This window comes from Sminthopsis crassicaudata, chromosome 3 (genome assembly GCF_048593235.1).
Source record: "Sminthopsis crassicaudata isolate SCR6 chromosome 3, ASM4859323v1, whole genome shotgun sequence".
Taxonomy (NCBI): Eukaryota; Metazoa; Chordata; class Mammalia; order Dasyuromorphia; family Dasyuridae; genus Sminthopsis; species Sminthopsis crassicaudata.
Genome location: NC_133619.1, coordinates 560,909,898 through 560,931,683, shown reverse-complemented (window position 1 = coordinate 560,931,683; position 21,786 = coordinate 560,909,898). Strand labels below are relative to the sequence as shown.

General features: G+C 38.4%; 1 long non-coding RNA gene across 2 annotated transcripts; it reads right to left on the bottom strand.

Annotated features, from left to right (window-relative positions):
* Positions 1-1,295: 1,295 nt before the first annotated feature.
* LOC141563497 (uncharacterized) lies at positions 1,296-8,029 on the bottom strand. Of its 2 annotated transcripts, XR_012488434.1 has the most exons (3): positions 7,719-8,029; positions 3,902-4,920; positions 1,296-1,874 (listed from the first exon to the last, which is right to left on the bottom strand). It is a non-coding gene; the product is annotated as an uncharacterized LOC141563497 (long non-coding RNA). The 2 variants fall into 2 exon arrangements; XR_012488433.1 differs by lacking the exon at positions 1,296-1,874 and having other exon boundaries at positions 3,703-4,920.
* Between the last annotated feature and the right edge of the window lie 13,757 nt (positions 8,030-21,786).

The following is a 21,786-nucleotide window of genomic DNA, read 5'->3' as shown; positions in this document are numbered from 1 at the left end:
TCCAGTGGATATTACATCAGCCCTAAAGTCAGGAAAACCTAAGTTCAAATTTGACCTCAGACAATTAACACTTCCTAACTATGTGACCCTGGGCAAATCATTTAACCTCAATTGCTTCAGGGGAAAAATATTTTGACTAGTAATTAATTATTATTGCTAACTGTAGTTCCTCCTATTTATTCTATTTTCCTTCTCCTTTTATCCTCTCCAGATAATCCCTTTTTTAAATCAAAAGTTTACTTCAACTCAAATCTATCATTTACTATGCACAAGGTAGTGCAGAGAGCAGAGATTAAAATTTGTGTCTTCATGGAAGGATAAAAACAGAAAACCAGGGCCGGGGATTTAGCCCACATTCCACAGATCTACTCAGTTTGGGCAGTGGAAATTGAATTCAGAACGTCATATTCAGGTTTCCATTTGCAATACAAAGCTGACTAAAGTTATTGTTTTATTCTCAGTTGGCTAAGTGAAAATGCTGGTCTGAAGTGATTACTAATAATAGCTAAAATAGCTAACATTTATGAAGTACTTTTAAGGTTTAGAAATTTTTACCTATTTATGAAGCATACCCCATTTGATATTCAAAACAACCCTGTTAGGTAGGTGTTTCTTCTCCCATTCTACAGGTGATGAGACCATGGCAGACAGAAGCTAAATGACCTACCTACAATCAAACAGCTAGTAAATGTGAGGACAGACTTGAACTTTAAAAACACTGTGCATAGGGCCACCTAGTGGCCACTACTACTTCTATCTGGCTATCCTTCAATCAAATAAAAGCATATCCCAGATGGTGCAAATTGGAGTGAATATTCAGTAACTGCATTTATTAAGCAGGCTTCTACATGGAGGTGAGTTCTCAAATAATGATTGCAAATCAGGATGTGTAATTTCAGAAGAACTTTCCAGTGGTAAAGGGAATGTTTTTCAGAAACTGGTCTTAGTAAAGCATCAGCCATTCTCAGATCCTGTAATATTTATCCAGTGAGGTTTTTGGTGAAAAGGCAGAGAGAGAAGAATCAAGAATCTGAAGAATGAAGAGAACCCTGTACATGTGAGGATCAACTATGATGGACTTGGCTTCTCACAGCAATGCTGTGATTCAAGGCAATTACAATAGATTTGGGATGGAAAATGCCATCTGCTTCAAGAAACAGAGCTAAAGAGACTGAATGTAGATTGAAACAAAGTATTTTCACCTTTTTATTTATTAGCTTATTTTTTTCTCATGTTTTTTCCCTTTTGATTTGATATTTCTTGTACAATATAATAAAAAAGGAAATATATTTAAAAGGATTATATGTATTTAACTTGTATTAGATTTCTTGTTGCTTAGAAAGAGGGGGGAGGTAAGGGAGGGAGGGAAAAAGATTTGGAACACAAAATCTTGCAAAAATGAATGCTGGAAACTATTTGTATTTGGAAAAATAAAATATTGAGAAAAAAAGTTGTTCTACATTTATAATTTATGACTGACCAAATACAAAAGCAATATAACATGAACTTTTGACAATATGTTAAGCTTATTAAATACATAGATTCAATACCATCCAGAACCACTTCAACCTGTGTGCACAGATATTTGCTCACAATACCATTTTAGTAGGGGTTAAAAGGCCAGCTAGATGATTGATCACTCCGAATGCAATTCCTAAAATTAATGATTGCTCTTGTGTAGCTGTATTCTTCAACAATTTCATCCCAGGACTAAGTGTGTATAAAAAATGTTCTTCCTCTGATATCCTCAGTGTGAATACTCCCAAACATATAGACAAAGTAGGTATTGCCTGAGAAGCCAGGAATAATTCTGATTGCCCTCTTTTTCTCTTCAGACAAACTGTAGAAATTCCGTTTCTCTGACAGTTTTTGTCCTATAAAAAGGAAATGATATCAGTTGAAAAAAAAGGGTTTCAATATCTCTACTGAGAGGGAAGCCTTACTTGCATCTTATATAATTCTCTTGCTTTATCCAGAGCAAGAATTTTCAGTAAATACTTATGCTGTGCTTGAAAAAGGAAAAGGTTCTGAGAACCAGAGCTCTCTATTTAAGGCATTTCATTTTCCTCTAATCCACTGCCATACTTATTTCTAGAACAGTCATGTAAGGAATAAAGAAAGTTTTCAAAGAAGAAGTGAAGCCTTTCTATTTGTAAGTAAGGCAAAATGGCCAAGGGAGCAGTGTGAACTCTCCCTGCTTATATTAAAGACCAAGATAACTCCAGCTGCAAGAATTACTATTCACAGATAAATGACTTCTTGTCTTTAAAGGCAACAATTACTTCCTGGGCTTGGAATGTCCAGATATCCCTATCTCTCAAGAAAGGCAGAGAATTAAATTTTGCTTTCCCATTAAATAAGTGCTCCTCTAAGTAAAACTCATTAATTAAAGGTACAGTATAATTAGCCAATGATGCACTTTTCTAGCATTCTAAATATCTTAAAGTAAATTGGATCATGAAGAGTATCAGCTTTTGCCTCCCCAAATTTCTTCATTCCTTCAGTTCATCATAGAGCAAAGAGAGCAACTGGGAGGAACTGTCTCCATGTTTCTATTAATAGGAACAATAAGTTCTTAGGGTACAAATGAGTGTTCCCCAAATATTTGAAGGCTTTTGCATAATGTAGATCTCTCTGAGGAATTCCCTCATTTAATAGAGCTCTCAGGGTCTGAGTATCAAAGTCTTATATCTTCATACCATGTCCCAAGTAACCTCCAAAGGAGAGGAGTCATTACATAGTCATTCATCTTTAGAGTTCATGGATTTTTATTTCATTTACAAAACACATTCTAATAGATCTGGAAAGGATCTTATAAAAGTCATTTAATACATCGCATCTTACAGTTGCCAGATCCAGGCAGAAATAAAGGGCTAGAAAAGGAGCTTTCTGAGACTTCAATGAATGTTCCAGGAATAATAAAATAGTTTGTAATATTGATCCAGGGATTTCTTTCCCCTTGGATTGCTATAACCTTGAATGCCTTGTCCATCTTGTTCATCTTACATATTTCAGCAAAGGAGCACAGTGACACTTTACTGAAATTGTTCTCTGGATTCTTAGCAAAACATTTTCCTAAGTGCCCTAGTAATTCTCACCTAGTAATCCTAACAATTACTTGTTATTTTCTATCCTTCACGAATGAGCAAAAGTGAGCACAAGAATTTATTTAATGCCTAGCACCAGGCTCAAATGTCCTAATACCTCTAACATCCCCCAAAAGTCTGCTCTCCTTTCTCAAAGCAAGATTTCAGTTCAATGAAGCTTCAAGACCATCCCAGTAGAGTTCCATCTAATCAAATAGTGCCAGGAAGCACCCCAAAGAAAGAGCTCTCAACTAATCTTATGGAGTTTGTTTCTCCCTTCACTTGTTTTTCTTCTTATTTTTTACTCCCACAACCCTCCTGCCACCCCCCCCCCCCAACACTACTGTATCAGTTTCTCCCTTCTACCTTTTGGCATATTCTAGACAAATGAACTTATCTATGCTGGGAATAATTCCCAAGTTAAAGACACAAAGGTATCAGAAATTTGATAACAGGGATATTTCAGACTGCATTTCTAATAGGAAGGTTGTATTCCTTCCAGGATTCTTGAGAGGAAAGCTTAAAGATTCTTTTCCAAAGGGCTGACACTTACTTTGAATTATTTTTAATAATTTGGTCACCACAGTGATATATGAAGCATCCATAGTCGGTACATAAGGTTGCAAATTCAGTTTAATATAAGTCTTACAAAAAAGAGAAATCACTGAAATTGAACAACCTGTGCAATAAACTCTCCTAAAGGCCCTATTACCTGTTTCTCTTTTGAGGGACAATCCCTTATCCCCAAGCCCTTTTCACCCTGCCCCAAACTAAGCTCTGCATACTATCTGTAATCGCTCTAAAAAGAAACATACCTTTCCAATGTCTCTGCAACATCCCAGAAAGAAAAAAGGTCAGTATTATTTATGAATCATTTCTCCTAAAACCTTTCCATGATACCAATCTCTAAAGCTTCATAGCCTCCCAGTCCTGAACAGGGACTTTCACTGCTCTTTTATTATTTTCTTGATTTCACTGAAGGCCATTTTGGAAAAGCTACATTCTGGATACAAATTTTCTTCTCATGCCAGGAGATTCTTGAGCAGTTCCTGTGTTGTACCAGAAGAAATGTAGTCAAGAAAAGGTCATTTTGTGATAAGACTCATTCTCTATCACACAGAAAAAATGGAAAGTACTGATAATTGTTTTTAAAAGCCTCCTGGGAATGAATGGAGATCTTCTGGAGCCATCTCTACAGCTGCATGGAAACCATGAATGTCACCCTGTCTCTTATTCCAGCCGCTGCTATTACACGTATGATAGATCCAAATTAGAGGAGCATTCCTAGGCTTTAGATCCTTGGATCACTTGGACTTAGCATCAGTACACAGAGCCCTCCAGGCTGCTCTCAAACCAAAATATCTCTAGTTAGATACCATAACTCTCAGGCATGAACCCACTTTTTTCCCCCACAGGAAATATAAGAATACAGCAAGAGATAAGGGGAGATCCCCAAAGAAATCTTTTGTGACACAGGAAAGTCAGGGAAAGAAGATGTCCTAGATTCCTTGTCCCCCAAACAACTTTCCCTGATGAGTTTGCCATAGTTTCATCTGTAGTATTTCTACATCTGGTTTCTCCATCTTTTCCTTCAGCTCAGTAATTATGGCTGTTAGAAATCTGCTTTGGCTAGATATCATGGCCTCCCACTTCTTTTCCACCATGATTTGTTGTTCCTGTGTAGCCTCTATTTCCTTTAGTCTTTGAATGAGTTCACGGAACTTCTTGTTTTCCTTTTCCAGAATGACATTTTCCCCTTCGCTGTCTTCTTCCTTGTTAGATATTGTCATATTTGCTTAAGTTGCTTCTGCAACATTCCTCTGTTTGTATAGGCCTGAAAGAAAGACATTAGGTGATATACCAAGGGCAGCCCTCAAATATCCCCTTTTCTGCCTGCTCAATGTGGTGTGATACAAAGAGCATTGGGATAAGTAGGAATCATAACCCCAGGATTCCTCTTACCAGTTGTATGAACTGGGGGAAGTTACTTAGTCTCTGATTTCAGTTTTATCCTTTAAGATCAGAGTTTTACTATATATGGTTGACATCTAAGGGCTTTTCCAGTTTGAATTAGAGTTCTTAAGACCATCAAACAACTTATTCCAAACTTTCTCTTTACTCCTTCTTGTCCCCAAAATTGTCATTTAACTAATCCATTCATCTAATGTAATGTTTTCCAGCTACTATATCATAATACTTACCATTTTGCAACCTCTTTTAGTTTATTGGAGAGACTTGATTCCTTCATTATCTTATACTGGATTTCTTAACTCATGTCACCTCTAATATTCCCAAATCCAGGATTTTTTTCATTTCTCCCATTTTATTACTTTTCTGCTTCACAAGCATTCATAAACTTCATGAAAGCATGTGAATTCAAACCTGATTGTGAATCTTTTACTATTGGCCTTGGGGGGGGGGTAATTTAATTTTTGTAGAAACCCTTTTCCTAGCAAGAACTTTATAAAATAATCTGTATAACAAATATCTCTATTAAGGGCCTAGTTTCTTAAATAACTGGAAAACTGACTCAAGTTTATAAAACTATAAGCTATTTCCAACTGATGAATGATCAAAGGATGTGAACAAGCAGCTCTCAGATGAAGAAATCAAAGCTATCTATAGAGAAATGAAAAACTGCAAGCAATCATTCTTGATTAGAGAAATGCAACAACTTTGATTGCTTCCTCACCCCTGTCAGATTGGTTAACATAACAGAAAAGAAAAATGGCAAATGAAGGAGAAGATGTGAGAAAATTGGGACACTATTGTCAGGAGAGTTGTAAACTGATCCAATCTTTAAAGAAATCAATTTGGACCTGTACCTAAAGTACTACAAAACAATGCAAATCTTTTGATGCAGCAATAACACTATTAGGCTTGTATCCCAAAGAAATCCTATATGAAGGTGTTTTGCCACAGTTCCCTTTTATTGTCCTGACTCAGTTTCCCTAATTGTTATGCCTCAATCCCCTTAGTTGCAAACTCCCCTCTTGTTTATGAAGACTGATATAACTCAGGACTATTTGCTCTAAGGGTTTAAAATGTCAGTGTGTAAACTCAAAAAAAAGGGAATCCAGACACTTTCTTAACTCCCACTTTGTTAGAATTTATGGTCCTACCTCCCAACCTGTCAGAACCAAATTGATGGTTTCTGTCTGGAGATTCCTGCTTACCAGAGTTTGGACTCCACCCCTTGCCTTTGTTTAGCTACTGTGTATAAATATGCCATTGAGAACTGGAATTGGATGCTCAATGCTAGCAGGATGCTGGATTCTTGGAGACCATAGTCTCATTCAGTCCTGGGACCAAACTGTGGATCCATTTTGTCCCAGTAAATCTCTCCCTTTCAAATAAATTATTAAACACTCTCTAATCTCTATTTTGCCTCAGTTTCTCTGGCATTACATTTGGAGCTCCCACTAAGATTTTAGAAACTGAGAATGGGAATAGAGATTAGAGACATTTGGTCTCCACCTTGAGTCTTGGGTAGATGGAGATCTGAGTTCTTAGCCTGGAGAGGCTGGCCCTCTGCATTTATTACCAGAGTCTCCAGGGAAGAGAGAAGTTTTCAGTTGTAGCCATGCCCAACAGTGGACCCCTTCCTTTTGTTCACCAGAGAGTAACTCTGAATGTCTGTTTTAGGACATCTGATCTGTTTATCTGTTCTGTCTGTACTAGCATCTGGATTCTCAGAAAAATAAAATGCTGACGGGCATTAAATTCTGAGAAGGGTATCATTCCAGGATGCTGGTGGATATCCTCTGTCCTGAGTGTCTTCTAAGACACATCTGGTTCTGTGTGCCAGTGGCACAGAAAAACAGATGGAAGTTTGTGGCAGCTCATTTTGTTGTAGCTAGAAACTGGAAGTTGAATGGATGCCCATCAATTGGAAAATGGTTGGGTAAATTATGGTATATGAAGGTTATGGAATATTATTGCTCTGTAAGAAATGACCAGCAGGAGGAATACAGAAAGGCTTGGAGAGACTTAAATCAACTGTTGCTGAGTGAAATGAGCAGAACCAGAAGATCACTATACACTTCAACAACAATACTGTATGAGGATGTATTCTGATGGTAGTGGAAATCTTCAACATAAAGAAGATCCAACTTACTTCCAGTTGATCAATGATGGACAGAAATAACTATACCCAGAGAAGGAACACTGGGAAGTGAATGTAAATTGTTAGCACTACTGTCTATCTACCCAGGTTACTTATACCTTCGGAAGCTAATAATTAATGTGCAACAAGAAAATGGTATTTACACACATATGTTGTATCTAGGTTATATTGTAACACTTGTAAAATGTATGGGATTACCTGCCATCGGGGGGAGGGAGTGGAGGGAGGGCGGGGATGATTTGGAAAAATGAATACAAGGGATAATATTATATAAAAAAAAAAAGAAAAGAAAAGCAGATGGGACAGAGAAGACCTATATGCACAAGGAATATTCATATTACCTGTTTTTGTAGTGGTAAAGAATGGAGGGGGGCATAGCCAAGATGGCGGAGAAGATACACGCCACTGTGTAAGCTCCTTTCTTTCCTCACAACCAACTAGATTTAATCAGCCTCAGAAATAGCGTTGGACTGATAGTATCCACAAGGACTGGAAGCACGACTTACCAGCTGAAGAGAATCTGGAGTTTCAGCAGGAAAGGTCAGCTCCCAGGGGAGGAAGAAGAGAGGCCAGCGCAGACGGTGGGGTAGTGGCACACTGTGCCGGTCGTGCTGGGGAGGGCTCTGGGATCAGAGAAGCCACTGAGATAAAAGAATCTGGCACAGGCTGTTAGCTCTTCTCTGCTTATAAAACAGCAGTTCAGAAGAGAAATCTAAGCAACTTTAAAATTTAAAACCAGATTGGATCTTCCCGGATCCCAGGAGTGACTCAGCAGATCTGGGCACTGGTGGGTGTGGCCGACATAGGCAATCCAGGCTTTTACCTCGGGGTAGTTAAGAGATTGAAGAGTGGGCGGGGCGGTAACTCATAGTGCCTGGCTCGGCTGGCTGAAGGCTGTGGAACGGAAGTCCCAGAGAAGTGGAACCTTTGAACTAGGGACCACGGTTTCTGGCAGACACTTCCAGTTTGAGCGCAGGGGCTTTTCACGTCATCTGCTACAGACATCCAAGTCCCACCGGGACGTATAGGCTAGACTTTGAGTCGCCTTTACTGTTCAGTCTCGAATCTCAGGGAAGCGGCTAAAACACAGCGCCCTCAGGGCACAGCAGTGCTGATCACCTCTGAGGCATTTCCAGGGAGGGGGTGGGGAACTCTCTCCCAGAGCTCTCTCTTAGCTCAGGCGCGGGGCCCGCTGCATCCATCTGGTCTGGGAGGAATCTGGTAAAGAAATAAATAAATAACTTCCTACCCCAGGGACAGACCCCAAAAGATTTTTTAAGTATGAGCAAGAAGCCCAAAAAAACCATAGATTGCTTCTACACAGAGAAAGAGCGGGTATCCAACCCTGAGGAAGTTAACAGCAGAGAGTCAGCAGATAACAACCTAAAGGGAAACGATTCCTGCCCCCCATCACATAACTCTCTCATTGAAGAGACTATTAAAAAGTTAAGAGAGTTTGAAGAAAAATGGGGAAAGGAAAGAGAAGCTATGATAGAGAATAACAACGTTCTGAAATTGGAGTTGGAAAAAATAAAGAAGTCACAGGAGATGCAGGGAAACAAAATTAGTGAATTAGAAAAGGTAAAAAAATTACATGAAAGTAGGATTTCTGAATTGGAGAAGATAAAAAAGTCTCAAGAAAATAGGATTTCTGAATTGGAGAAGATAAAAAAGTCCCAAGAAAATAGGATTTCTGAATTGGAAAAAGAAAATAATTCTCAAAAAAAAAAAATTAGGGAAATGGAAAAAAATTCAATAGAGCAAAATAACTCATTTAAAAATGAAATTGGGCATTTACAAAAAGAACTAAAAACTGTGAATGAAGAAAATAACTCCTTAAAAGTCAGGATGGAACAAATAGAAATGAATGATTCATTGAGAACCCAAGAATCATTCAAACAAAACAAAAAAAATGAGAAGCTGGAGAACAACATCAAATACTTACTGGGAAAATCTATAGACCTGGAAAATAGATCTAGGAGAGATGATCTGCGGATCATTGGACTTCCCGAAAACTATGACCAAAAAAAGAGCCTAGATTCTATTTTACAGGAAATTATCAAAGACAACTGTCCAGAGATAATAGAAACAGAGGGGAAAGTAGATGTTGAAAGAATTCCTCGAACGCCTTTTGAAATAGACCCAAAAAAAAGAACACCATGGAATATTGTGGCTAAGCTGCAGAATTATCACACAAAGGAGAAAATCCTGCAAGCAGCTAGAAAAAAACAATTTAAATACCAAAGTGCCACAATAAGGGTCCCACAAGATCTGGCTGCCTCCACATTAAAAGATAGAAGGGCCTGGAACCTGATATTCCAAAAGGCAAAAGATCAAGGATTGCAACCAAAAATAAACTACCCAGCTAAGTTTAGCATCTTTTTCCATGGAAGAAGATGGTCATTCAGTGAAATAGAGGAATTCCACATGTTTATAAGAAAAAAACCAGACTTAAACAAAAAATTTGATCTACATCCACAAGACTGAAGAGAAACAGAAAAAGGTACACAGAACCCTTGAGAACTATATCTCTGTTGTGGGTATATAGAAAGTACACATGGATAATTTGATTTTACTGATATAAAAGAAAAAAAAAGGAGGGGGGCAGTAAAAGGAAGGGGGTAGTATCAGAAAAAGGGGAGGGAGTGATAAAAAGAGGGAAACTACATCCCAAGAAGAGGCATAGAAAATACACCATATCTGAGGGAATTTAGAGAGGGGGAGAATCATTGTGTAAATCTTACTCTCATCAGAAGAGGCTCAAAGAGTAAATAATTGTCATATTTTCTTTTTCAAAGAATTTTCTCTCACCTCATTAAAAGGGGGGAGAGGAAAATGGAAAAGGAAAAGGAGAATAAGGGAAGGGACGTGGAGGGATACTAAAAAAAAAAAAAGGGAGGGCTGCGCGTCACAAGGGGGGTCTATAAATTGAATATTGGGGAAGGGGTTCAGGGGGGTCAAGGGAAAAAGCATAATCTGGGGATAATATGATGGCAAGAAATACAGAATTAGTAATTTTAACTGTAAATGTGAATGGGATGAATGCTCCCATCAAATGGAGACGGATAGCAGACTAGATCAAAAATCAGAACCCTACAATATGTTGTTTACATGAAACACACTTAAAGCAGGGAGATACATATAGAGTAAAGGTAAAAGGTTGGAGCAGAATGTATTATGCTTCAGGTAAACCCAAAAAAGCAGGGGTAGCTATCCTTATTTCAGATCAAGCAAAAGCAGAAGTTGATCTAATTAAAAGAGATAAGGAAGGAAACTATATCCTACTGAAAGGTAGCATAAATAATGAAGCCATATCGATACTAAACATATATGCACTAAGTGGTATAGCATCTAACTTTCTAAAGGAAAAGTTAAGAGAGTTGCAAGAAGAAATAGACAGTAAAACTATAATAGTGGGAGATCTCAACCTTGAACTCTCAGATTTAGACAAATCAAACCACAAAACAAACAAGAAAGAAATTAAAAAAGTAAATAGAACATTAGAAAAACTAGGTATGATAGACCTTTGGAGAAAACTGAATGGCAATAGAAAGGAATATACTTTCTTCTCAGCAGTTCATGGATCCTATACAAAAATTGACCATATATTAGGACATAAAGATCTCAAAATTAAATGTAGGAAGGCAGAAATAATAAATGCCTTCTTCTCAGACCACAATGCAATAAAAGCTACATTCAGTAAAAAGTTAGGGATAAATAGACCAAAAAGTAATTGGAAACTGAATAATCTCATCTTAAAGAATGACTGGGTGAAAGAGCAAATTATAGAAACAATTAATAATTTCACCCAAGATAATGACAATGATGAGACATCATACCAAAATCTGTGGGATGCAGCTAAAGGAGTAACAAGGGGAAATTTCATATCTTTAGAGGGTTATTTGAAGAAAATAGAGAAAGAGAAGATTAAGGAATTGCTTTTTTTTTTTTTTTGCTCAGCATGATGAATATGGAAACATGTTTAGAGAAATTGCACCTGTATTGCAATTTACCCTATATTGAATTGCTTGCTGTTTTGGGGAGAGGAAAAGGGAAAGGAGAAGGAGAAAAATCTGGAACACAAAATCTTGCAAAAATTAATGTTGGAAATTATATGTATATGGAAAAAGAAAATACCATTAAATGATTATTAATAATAATAATAATAATAATAATAAAGTGGATATACACTTAAGTGCTGAAAAAAATTGAATTCCTTAGTGGCATGTGATAAGTGAGATACTACTTATGAACCTCCATTTCTTCACTTTCCAAACAAGTCAATTAAGTCTGGGAGGCTTTTAATGAAAATCATCTGTGATTGGGGATATTCAATATATTATTGAGGGAGGTAGCTGGATACTTACATTCCATACCACAGCCCAGACCAGAGGTTGCTCCTTCTCTTTTAATACAATTTTCTGAACTATTTTGACCTTTCTGTGAAAGATTTCCATCTTTTTCTACATCTTCTTTTGTAAAGAAAGAGGAATAAACAGGAAATTTCTTTCCTCAGCCTGAGTTCTGTGACCTACTTGAAACTAAGAAACTCAATAACCCTGATAAGCTGGTACTATTTCATTGATTTGTTAGGAAAAGTCACCAAAGGAAAGACTGTTAGGTTCTTACTAAGTGCTAAGTCAGTACTTGACAATTCTCTAGTTCCAGCCAGGACTGGGAGTTTTACTTGTGAATTTCTGGGGAAGAGCTTGCATGCTTAGGAGGAGCAAGTTCATTGGTTGAAGTAATTTTTCCCAGAAGCCCTTACATTATCCTACACCCATTCTCTGGGAGGATAAAAGAGGGAAGTCCCACTCTGGACCAGAGTTAACAGCAACTGTCTAGAGACAACAGTTCTCTAGAGGAAGAAGAATCTGTCTGAGAGATTTGAGTTGACACAGCAGATCTCCTCCCAGAGAGCAAACAGCAGCTTCTGGAGACAACAGCACATTACAAAAGACCATGAACCCATTCTGACATAACAGTATTCAGATCTAAGTGATAAGCTAATGCAGAAACAGCGAAATTGTGCATGGACAATCAGTGCCATTCCTGAAGGAGTAGGGTCTTATTCCTATCACAGAACAGCTTCTGGTCTTCCCTGTGTATCTCACATATGCCTTCCCCTTCAGGGTACATAGCAATGTCAAATTGATGACCTCTTAACTGAGAAAATTCCCAGCATGTAGTACAACAAGAAGATGGAGAGGTATTTTTCCTTAAGCAAGACATGCTTATGTTTTCTCCACACATTTCCCCACCATTATACTCTGTGTGGAGTACTGGGATGCAGCAATTGTAAAATATAAGATAGTTTGTTCCCTCCAAAAAAAAAACAAAAAACAAAAAACCTTTTCTAATTTGTCATCCTGGTATTTTCCATTTCCCTTAGGCACACAATTAATCTCAGTGTTCACTCATTAACCAATTCATTCTACTTATTCTGAGATTAATGAAATATTTTCCCTCCTTTTCTAGGACCTCAAATTGGTCCCAGTCAAGCTCCATATTCCACACTGCCCATCTTCTGCTCATATCCCCTACTTGACACTGTGTGAGTGGGAACCTTGGGCCGCCTTCCCTGTAATAATACTACCAACCCTAAGACTTGATTAAATGGTGTAACAGTGTACCCACTGGGAAAGTGAAGGGAAATTTCAAATGGTGTAAGGTGAGAAAAAGCAGAGAAGCATCATCTCTCAGAAAATAGTCTAAAACTTGTAAAGAAATATAAGATGAAGGAAGTTCTTTGTGGGTGAATCAACTACTGGGTTCTGTGGGAATTGTGAGAAAATGTCAGAGCACTGGTTGAACCTGCCACCATGTAGCCTAGAAAACATATGTGTTGCTTAGAAACAAGATTTTTTAAATATTTAAATCAGAAATTAGATTACCCTGACCAGGTACCCATCCAGATATGAAGATTTGCAAGAAATGTTAGGAGTTTCCCTTAGGTACACATCTCAAGGATTCATGTGGCTTATTTGAAAATGCCTCCTAGCTGGCCAGGCAGCTTCTCTTTTTTTCTTCCTTGTTTGAATCCTATATTATGTATAATTTAAAGAAAATCGGTGGCAACAGCCATCCAACTTTTTTAAGTCTCCCTTCTGCTGGAAGGCTTAAACTTCTTTTTAAATTATTTTAGCTCTAGATTTTGTTCTCAATCAACAGAGGCAGGAGGAGAAAGGATGGGTTTGGAATTGCTAACTTTTGAGTGATAGACAATTAAGTAGAAGTGGTAGAATGATTACCATCCCCAGCTGAGGACATAATTGAAAGTAAATAACAACAATCAGTAGTGGATTCATTCAGCATGCTCTCCTAACTTAAATTCTTTTGATTCTTTTAAAAGAATTGATGGATAAAATCTGAAATAACCAAGGAAACAAAGGTTGCCATATACATTTATTATGTAATAAATACATGACAACTGCAGAGCAAATCTGGACCAGTCCTCCTCAGCCTGGCACTTGACCCCTTACAGGGGAAACATTTTCTGAATTAAAAAAAACCAAGTAGGAAGATATAAAACAGGATATGGAGGGGAAGAGCGAAAAGGGGAAATTCCTTGATTAGGTAGAGGTGGCCCAACTTCTAAATCACTTGGCAATGCAATGAAGTTTTCTCCCAATTCTCACCATTGAACAGTGTTCTGAGTAGTTAGAAATTGAAGTGGATCCCTAATTAAATAGAAAGGGAACTGAGCTACCTCCAGAACTGAGTCACAACATAAATTCAGTGTGGTGTATTGAATTCCAATAATTCTTTTGAAAAGTAAAAAAAAGTAAGACTTATTGACACTGAAATAGAGATAATTTCCAGTTAGGTACTATTTGCCCTAGTTGATATCTATAGGGAGGATCTTCCAATTTTATCATTCTGTATTTGTCACCTGCTGAAAGTCCAAAGCCAAGAACATACTAAGGCAGGCTAGCTGCTTTCCCAGAGGTGTGAACACCATCATACTCACTGCTAATGCTATCCCAGGTGAAGTTCAGCAAGTTCCAGAACAAAACTTATGGCAGAAGAGGTGGTCCTGTGAAATCTAATAATGAATTGAATTTATATCTTATGTGGTTCAGGTGAATTTCCACCTTGTGTTGGAAGGGGTTAAATTTAAATAAATGACATATTTTGAATGAATCATTTAAAAACAGGTTTCTAGTTTAGGAAACTTATTTCCTTTTCTGAATTTCAGAATTGGGTCCATTTGTAAGAAACTAGCAGGTAAATATTTCAGTGACAATGGAATGCTACAGCATGACTTAATCTAACAGTGCTGATAAACTTCCTAGGACACTAGCCTTTTTGGGTTTTCTATTAGGGGGTTATGATGTTTAACTGAGTTGATTAAGGAGATGTCCCAACTATAGGTGTCTTCAGGGATGTGGATATTCAATGTGAATTTCAAATCCACTTGGTGAGAATGTGGTTCTAGTTTATTTAGTAATTTGCTAAACTTGAACACTGGTATTTTTATTTTATTTATTTTATTCTGAATGTAAGGAGGGGGAGTTTTTTAAATAACATAACAAAATACAGGTATCTTGAAATTTTCTTTTTGGGGGGAGCTAGGTAGCACAGTGCATAGAGCACTGGCCTTGAAGTTAGAAAGACCTGAGGTCAAATTTGACCTCAGACACTTAACACTTCCTAGCTGTGTAACCTGGGGCAAATGACTTAACCCCAATTGCCTCAGGGGAAAAAAAAAGAAATTTTCTTTTAAAAATTATTTTCTTCTCTTTCTGCCCTCCTCCTAGAAATGGCTAATATTAAGCACAAACATATTTATGGGATGAGATGTGAACCCCATTATATTCACCATTAATGCTATCACAAGTGAATTTTAGGAAGTATCAAAACAAAGCTTATGGCAGTACAGGTGTTACTGGGGAATCTAATAATGCATTGAATGTACATGTTATGGCACATCACATGAATTTAAATATGTTTTGGAAGGGGATGAATTCAGAGGAAGTACCCAGAGAGAATCATTAAAAAAAAATTAATCTTATTTCTTTTTCTGAACTTCTCACTTGGGTCCATTTTCAAGAAACTAGAAGGGAAAGGCTAGACTTTATTTTTTCATTTTCTTCAGCTCAGAATATTTTGTATTTTCCGTCATTAGGCAAGCAATTCTGATCAGAAAAAGAAAAGACAGAAGGAGGAAAAATGTCACTTTCTAAACTTAATTGTCATAAATATCAAATTCATTCAGTATTTCATGCCATTAATCCAATTTTTGTCCAAAAAATGGAAGGACAGATCATTTTCTCTTGGACTCATCCATGGATATTCATTCCAGTCATACTGAAATTAATGAGATATTTTCACTCCTTTTATAGGTCTTTAAATTGGTCCCAGTCATGCTTGATATTCCACATTGGCCATCTTCTGCTCATGCACTCTACTTGACACTGAGTGGTTGGGAACCCTGGCCTTCTCTGTAGGAGCACTACCAACCTCAAAAGACTTGAGCAAATGGTGAAATAATGTGTGCACTGGGAAAGTGAAGGGTACTTTCAGAGGGTGTGAGGTGAGGAAAAGCAGAGAACAAGCACCTCTCAGAAAATGGTCTAAAACTTTTGAAGACATATAAGAAAAGTTCTTTGTGGGTAAATCAAATAAGGGGTTCTGTGGGAAGTTTGAGAAAACTTCAGAGCTCAGGTGGAACCTGCCACTAGGTAACCTACAAAACATGTTGCTCAGAGACCTGATTAACTTAATGTTTAAATCATAACCTGGATTGCCTATCCACATGGCCAACAGGTAAGAAGATTGATGCAAGAAACATTGGGAGGTTTCCCTGGTTATAAATCCCAAACCATTCATGTGTCTTATCTGCAAATATTTCCAAGCTGGCCAAGCAACTTCTGTTTCTTTCTTCCTTTGTTTGAATCCTATATCATATGTAAGTTACAGATATTCAGTGGCAAAGGCCAAAGCAACTTTTTGACCCTCCCCTCCATGGGATGACTTAATAAACTTCTTTGTAAACTCTGTTAGTTGTGGATTTTGTTCTCAGTCAGTAGAGGCAGGAGGAGAGAAGAGAGGTTTGGCATTGCTCCTTTATGAGTGACAGATAATTAACTAGAAATGGCAGAATGATTACCATCCCCAGCTGAGGACATGTTGAAATTAGATACCTCCAATCAGTAGTGGACTCATTCAGCATATTCTCCTAACTTCAATTCTTTTGGTTCTTTTGAAAAGAATGTGATGGATAAAATCTGAAGCAATCCAAGAAACAAAGATTGCAGTATAGATTTATCACTTAATACATGTTAATTGCAGAACACATCAGTAGCAGGCCTCCTCAGCTGGGCACTTGGCCCCATTACAAGGGAGCCACTGCTTTTTGAATAAAAGTAAACAAGGAAGAAGACATAAAACAGGATAGAGATAAGGGACTTCCAAAGTTGGGAGGGAGAGAGGGGAAAGTGACAATTCCTTGGTTTAGTAGAGGTGGTCCAACTTCCTAACCTCAGGGGACTAGGTTCAAACAATGCAACTAAGCTTTCTCACAATCCCCAAAAACTGAACCATTTTTTTCTTAGTAGACAGAAAATGGAATTAGGTCTCTCATTAAACAGAAAAGGAACTGAGCCACATCCAGAACTGAGTCACAGAATAAACTCAATGTGGTTCACGTAATTCTAATAATTCGTTCAAATAATCAAGAAATGTTAAGATGTATTGATTCTGCAACAGGGGTCACTCCCAGTTAGGATGGACTAATTAATATCTATAGAGGGGACCTTTCCACTCTGTCATTCTGTGTTTGTCCTATGATGAAAAGTTCAAAACCAAGAACAAACTCAGCTGTGGCAGTCACTTTCCCAGAAGTAAGAATTCCATGGTACTCACTGCTAATGCAGTCACCAGATAGTGACTGTCAGAAGTATCAGAACAAAGTTATGGCAGACAGGTGGTCCTGGGAATTCTTATATTGAATGGAATTCACATCTTATACTGGACTAGCCAAATTTTCACCTTGTGTTGGAAGGGGTAGAATCGAGAGGAAGCATGCCTAAGTGAACATTTTTATTATTTAAAAAAAAAAAAAAAGTTTCTTATTGTAATTCTCTCCAAGCCTCCCTGTATTCCTCCTGCTGTCCATTTCTTACAGAGCAATAATATTCCATAAGCTTCATATACCATAATTTACCCAACCATTCTCCAATTGATGGACATCCATTCATCTTCCAGTTTCTAGCGACAACAAAAAGAGCTGCCACAAACACTTTGGCACATACAGGTCCCTTTCTGCACTTTAGTATTTCTTTAGCTTATGAGCCCAGTAACAGCAATGCTGGGTCAAAGGGTATGCACAGTTTGATAACTTTTTGGGCATAGTTCCAAATTGCTCTCCAGAATGGCTGGATTCTGGAAAGTTAAATTAATTGTAATAAATAACTTTGCCAAGAAAACCCCAAATGAGGAAACAAAGAGCTTGACACAAAGGAAAGAAATGCACAACAAAAAAGATACAAAGAAGCACACCAAAAGCTAGAATTCATTTCACATCTTTATTGAATGGAGTAAAAGATAAGTTAACAGTAATTCAAGTGACATAGGAGTGGAATGGCTTGAAATCTATGGCTTTCGAAGAACTTTGACAAATTCTAGGAAGATTATGGAAGCCACAGTCCTTATGTGTGTTGTTATATATTTTTTTAACTGCTGAAAAAAATTGCTATGTTTTGAAATTTTATAAGCAGAATCCACTGACGATCAGAAGGCACAACATACTTGGGAAGAATCCTCTTCAGCTTGCAGGGTGAAAGGCAAGGCATCTAGAAGTTGGTGATGCTCCTTGTCTTGCAGGGGAAGTTTGGAAATGGAAAAACACCAGCCGGGGAGCCTAGTGGTGGGCTGAGAATTCCTCCTTGTTGGAATGCTCAGAGAGACGAATAGCAGCAAGAACAAAGATGAGAATCCAGTGCACAGAAAGTCATGGGTGCAGGCTTTGTTCCTGGAAGTGGGGGGCCAGGAGAAAACATGGGTCTAACAGGGGCTGCAAATGAAATATCAGGTAACTGATAAATAAGAGAACTCTGCAGAACATTGTAAAAGGCTAGAGTGCCAAATTTGTATTCCAAGTATACTCCAATCCTGGGAATAGGATCTTTTAGTTTGTGGTTCAGTGATCCAGGATAAGATTGCAAATAGTGTCCATCTTCCTTCTTGACACATCTCAGGAAAAAGACAGAGGCATATTTAGTTATTCTCCCGGGACTTTTTATCCTCAAATAGGTTGTGTGAATCCCCAGTGTCCACTGAGGCAGCTGTGTCACATCCACCTCCCAGTACTGTATGCCTGAGGAGAAGGCCTGCTCAGCAAGGACCATGGGAAGGTCAGAGTCATCACCATGTGGGCTGTCTACCTGCCAGCCTTCTCCAGCTCTTACACTCTTCAGATCCTCAGCCACAATCAGGCAGGGACTGGCTGATGCAGGATCCAACCTGATGTCCACTCTGAATTGGTTGAGGGTCTCTATCATGCCAAAGATAGGACACACTCTCACCTCTGGGATGAGAGCCTTGGCCCTTTGGGACAATGCTGACTTGCTCCTTTCCAGCAACTCCTTGACATCCCGGAGCAGATCCAGATTGGGTTGGGAGTCTGCTTCCTGTAGATCTAGCATGAGGTCCTGAAGGGTGCTGCTTTCCTGGGATAGTCTCTCCTTCTTGTTCTTTTTTTCTTGATCCATCCTTTCCAGATAATGATATAACTCATCCCGCATGAGGGAATCCCGTTCCCGGTATTCTCTGCTGATCATCTTCTCCCAGTCAATAACAGGTTTCTTTTCCTTAACAAGAAGTTTCTTAGTTTCCTTAAAGTACTTCTGTAAGCAACTTTGCAGGTGCTGCATCTTCTTCCTGGAATTGGACACAGCTTCTTCTACAGGACAGTGCCTGTGAGCCCCATGCTCTGGGGCTTGACAACATCTTAGACAGAGCACGGTCTGGTCGTCTTCACAAAAGTACTCCAAGACTTCTTTGTGAATGGCACAGCGCCTCTGTCCTCCAGTACTCTGTAACAGCTGGGACCTGAGCTGTGTGCCCAGTTTAGTCAGCTCTTCTAGGCCTCCATTGACTAATGGGAAGCCTCTGACCTGAGACACTTGCCTGCATTCAGGGCAAGAGAAAGCTGTAACTGCTGTGCTTGGGAGACATGCTCGGCAAAAGCTGTGCCCACACCCGATGGTGACTGGCTCACAGAAGTAGTTCCCACAGATGGGACACGTGATCTGGCTCTGCAATTGCTGAAACATTTCCATAGCAGCAGCAGCAGCCATTCTCCTCTCTCCACTTGCTTCTGTTCTGCAGCAGCTGAGATGAAGAGCCTTCACTTCTATTCAAAGTAGTGCTTCTGAGCAGAAGAAGGCTCTCCTTTTATAGCAGGTAGCCCCACCCCTCTAGAGCCTCCCTGGCAAGGTGTGAATTCCCCTGTCCCAGAATTCTGAAGTTCTACCTGAGAACTCTTCCCAGTTGACAGAGTCCTGAGGACCTCAGAGTTCACACTTTTAGTTGGCTCCTTTGAATGTTTGGATTTCACCATCCTGCAGCTTTGTGGCTGTCTGTTAGGAAGAGCTTTCTTTCCCTTACCCAGCCTTACCCAATCAGTTCTAAGAAGCTCCAAAAGTCCTGTGCATTTCTCCCTTCAATCTACTTTTGGAAAGTCACAGAATTTAAGATTAAAAATGGATCTGCATGGCCATTTAGGTCAAGGAGCCCACAGCCATGATGAGGGCCATCTCCAGGATCCAAGAAGGGGTATTCCTTCTCTGTTGCATCGACAGTGGCATACTTATTACTTCTTCTCTATTGCATTTTTCTCTCAGTTAAGTGTCTTCTTCCTCCTTATTCCATCCTTTCCACAGTTGTCAATTAATCTTCCACAAGCAATCTGAGGATTGAAACTGTCTAAAAAAGTGTAACAGAAAAACTGATTTGCTTCTTTTTTTAACAACAGAATACCTTTTTTATAAACAGTTCAACATACAAAGAACATTAATTGAATTTTTTCATTTATCATTTTAAATTAGTAGAACAAGACATTAAAGTGTCAACAACTTATTTGCAAATTTAATTTCCTTTCCCTAATCCTACCTTTCTTTCACAAATGGTGCACCTAGAGGACAGGGTCTGATTTGTTTATCTTTTGTCTTCTAATATCTTCCATGATGCCGGTGAAATGATAGGTGTCTAAAAGTGTTAACTGAATTGAATTCTATTGATTTTAAAAATGAGGACTCCAATGAAGGCTACAGCATTGGGATGGCTAGTGCTTTTTTTCCATTCCACTTATTGCTCCATTTGGTCAGGTATTAGATGATCTCTCTATATGTTGTTTAAGTTGTTTAAATTATCCAAGTGTTGTGAGGGCTGCTATTAACATCTGGGAATATGATGGGACAGAGAGGAGGAGCTCTACTTTGCCACAAGCATGATTTTTTTTTTTTTAAATCTTCACGTTCTTTCTTGAAAGTGGAGAGACATTTCTCTAGAAATGAGGAACAAGGAGGCTTTAATGATTGAGAGTGCCTTGTAAAAAAAGAAGGAAGGATTCCAGTTTTGTGGAAAGGATATGGTAGGGGGTGGAGCTAAGATGGAGGAGAGCAGACACAATTCTCTGTAACCTCCTCTAACCTTCTCTCAAACCTACCCCAGATGAAGCCTCTAAACTGGTTTTGAAGTCAAAGAATCCACAAATATTTGTAGTACAACACATTTCTAGAAGAAGAAGATACGTTGGAAGAATTTCAGAACGGGTCTGTTTCAATCTGGCAGGGGGAGAGTCTGCCAAGCCCAGAGCATAGTATAGGGAGACCAGGGCAAGAAGCTGGAGTGGAGAGTCAAAGTGTTGTAGCTTCCAAGAACCTGGGGATCTTGTGTGAGCCTCCTTAGGCCACTCTGTCCTGGTTGCTACCAGATGGTTTGGCAGATTTGCCTTTTATAAAAAACAAATAGTTCCGTTACTGGAAATCAATCAGCAGAACTGCCCCAGGGCAGCTGTCCCTCCCTTGCATTGAAAGCACCTCAAGCCTTTAAAACAGTGAATAAAAAACAAAAAAGAACTCAAACCTAGACAGCTTTTATGGAGAGAGAAAAACAGCCCTCAAATCCTGAGGTTCCTAAAGGCAAAGCAAGTCCAGAAGAAGCCCTAAAGAGAGATACAAGCTGATTGCCATTTCACAAAACTTTCTTTGAAGATAGCATAAAGGATCTTAAAAGAGAATTAGAAGAAAAATGGTGAAATGAAATGAGACCATTGCAAGAAGGAATAGAAAAAATGAAAAAAAGAATGCAATGAACAAAAAAATATAATTGTCCAATTGCAAAAGGAGGTAAAAAAATAACTGAAGAAAAGAATACTCTAATTTTTAGTGTATTTAGTGAACAAATGGAAGTGAATCACTCAAGACTTCAAGAATCAGTGAAACAAAAAAAAAAAAAAAATAGAAGAAAATATGAAATACTTCCTAGGAAAAATGATAGTGATAAAACGATTGGTTTATACTCAGTGTAGAGCATATAAGTAGGAACTGAGAACCACTGAGGACAAGC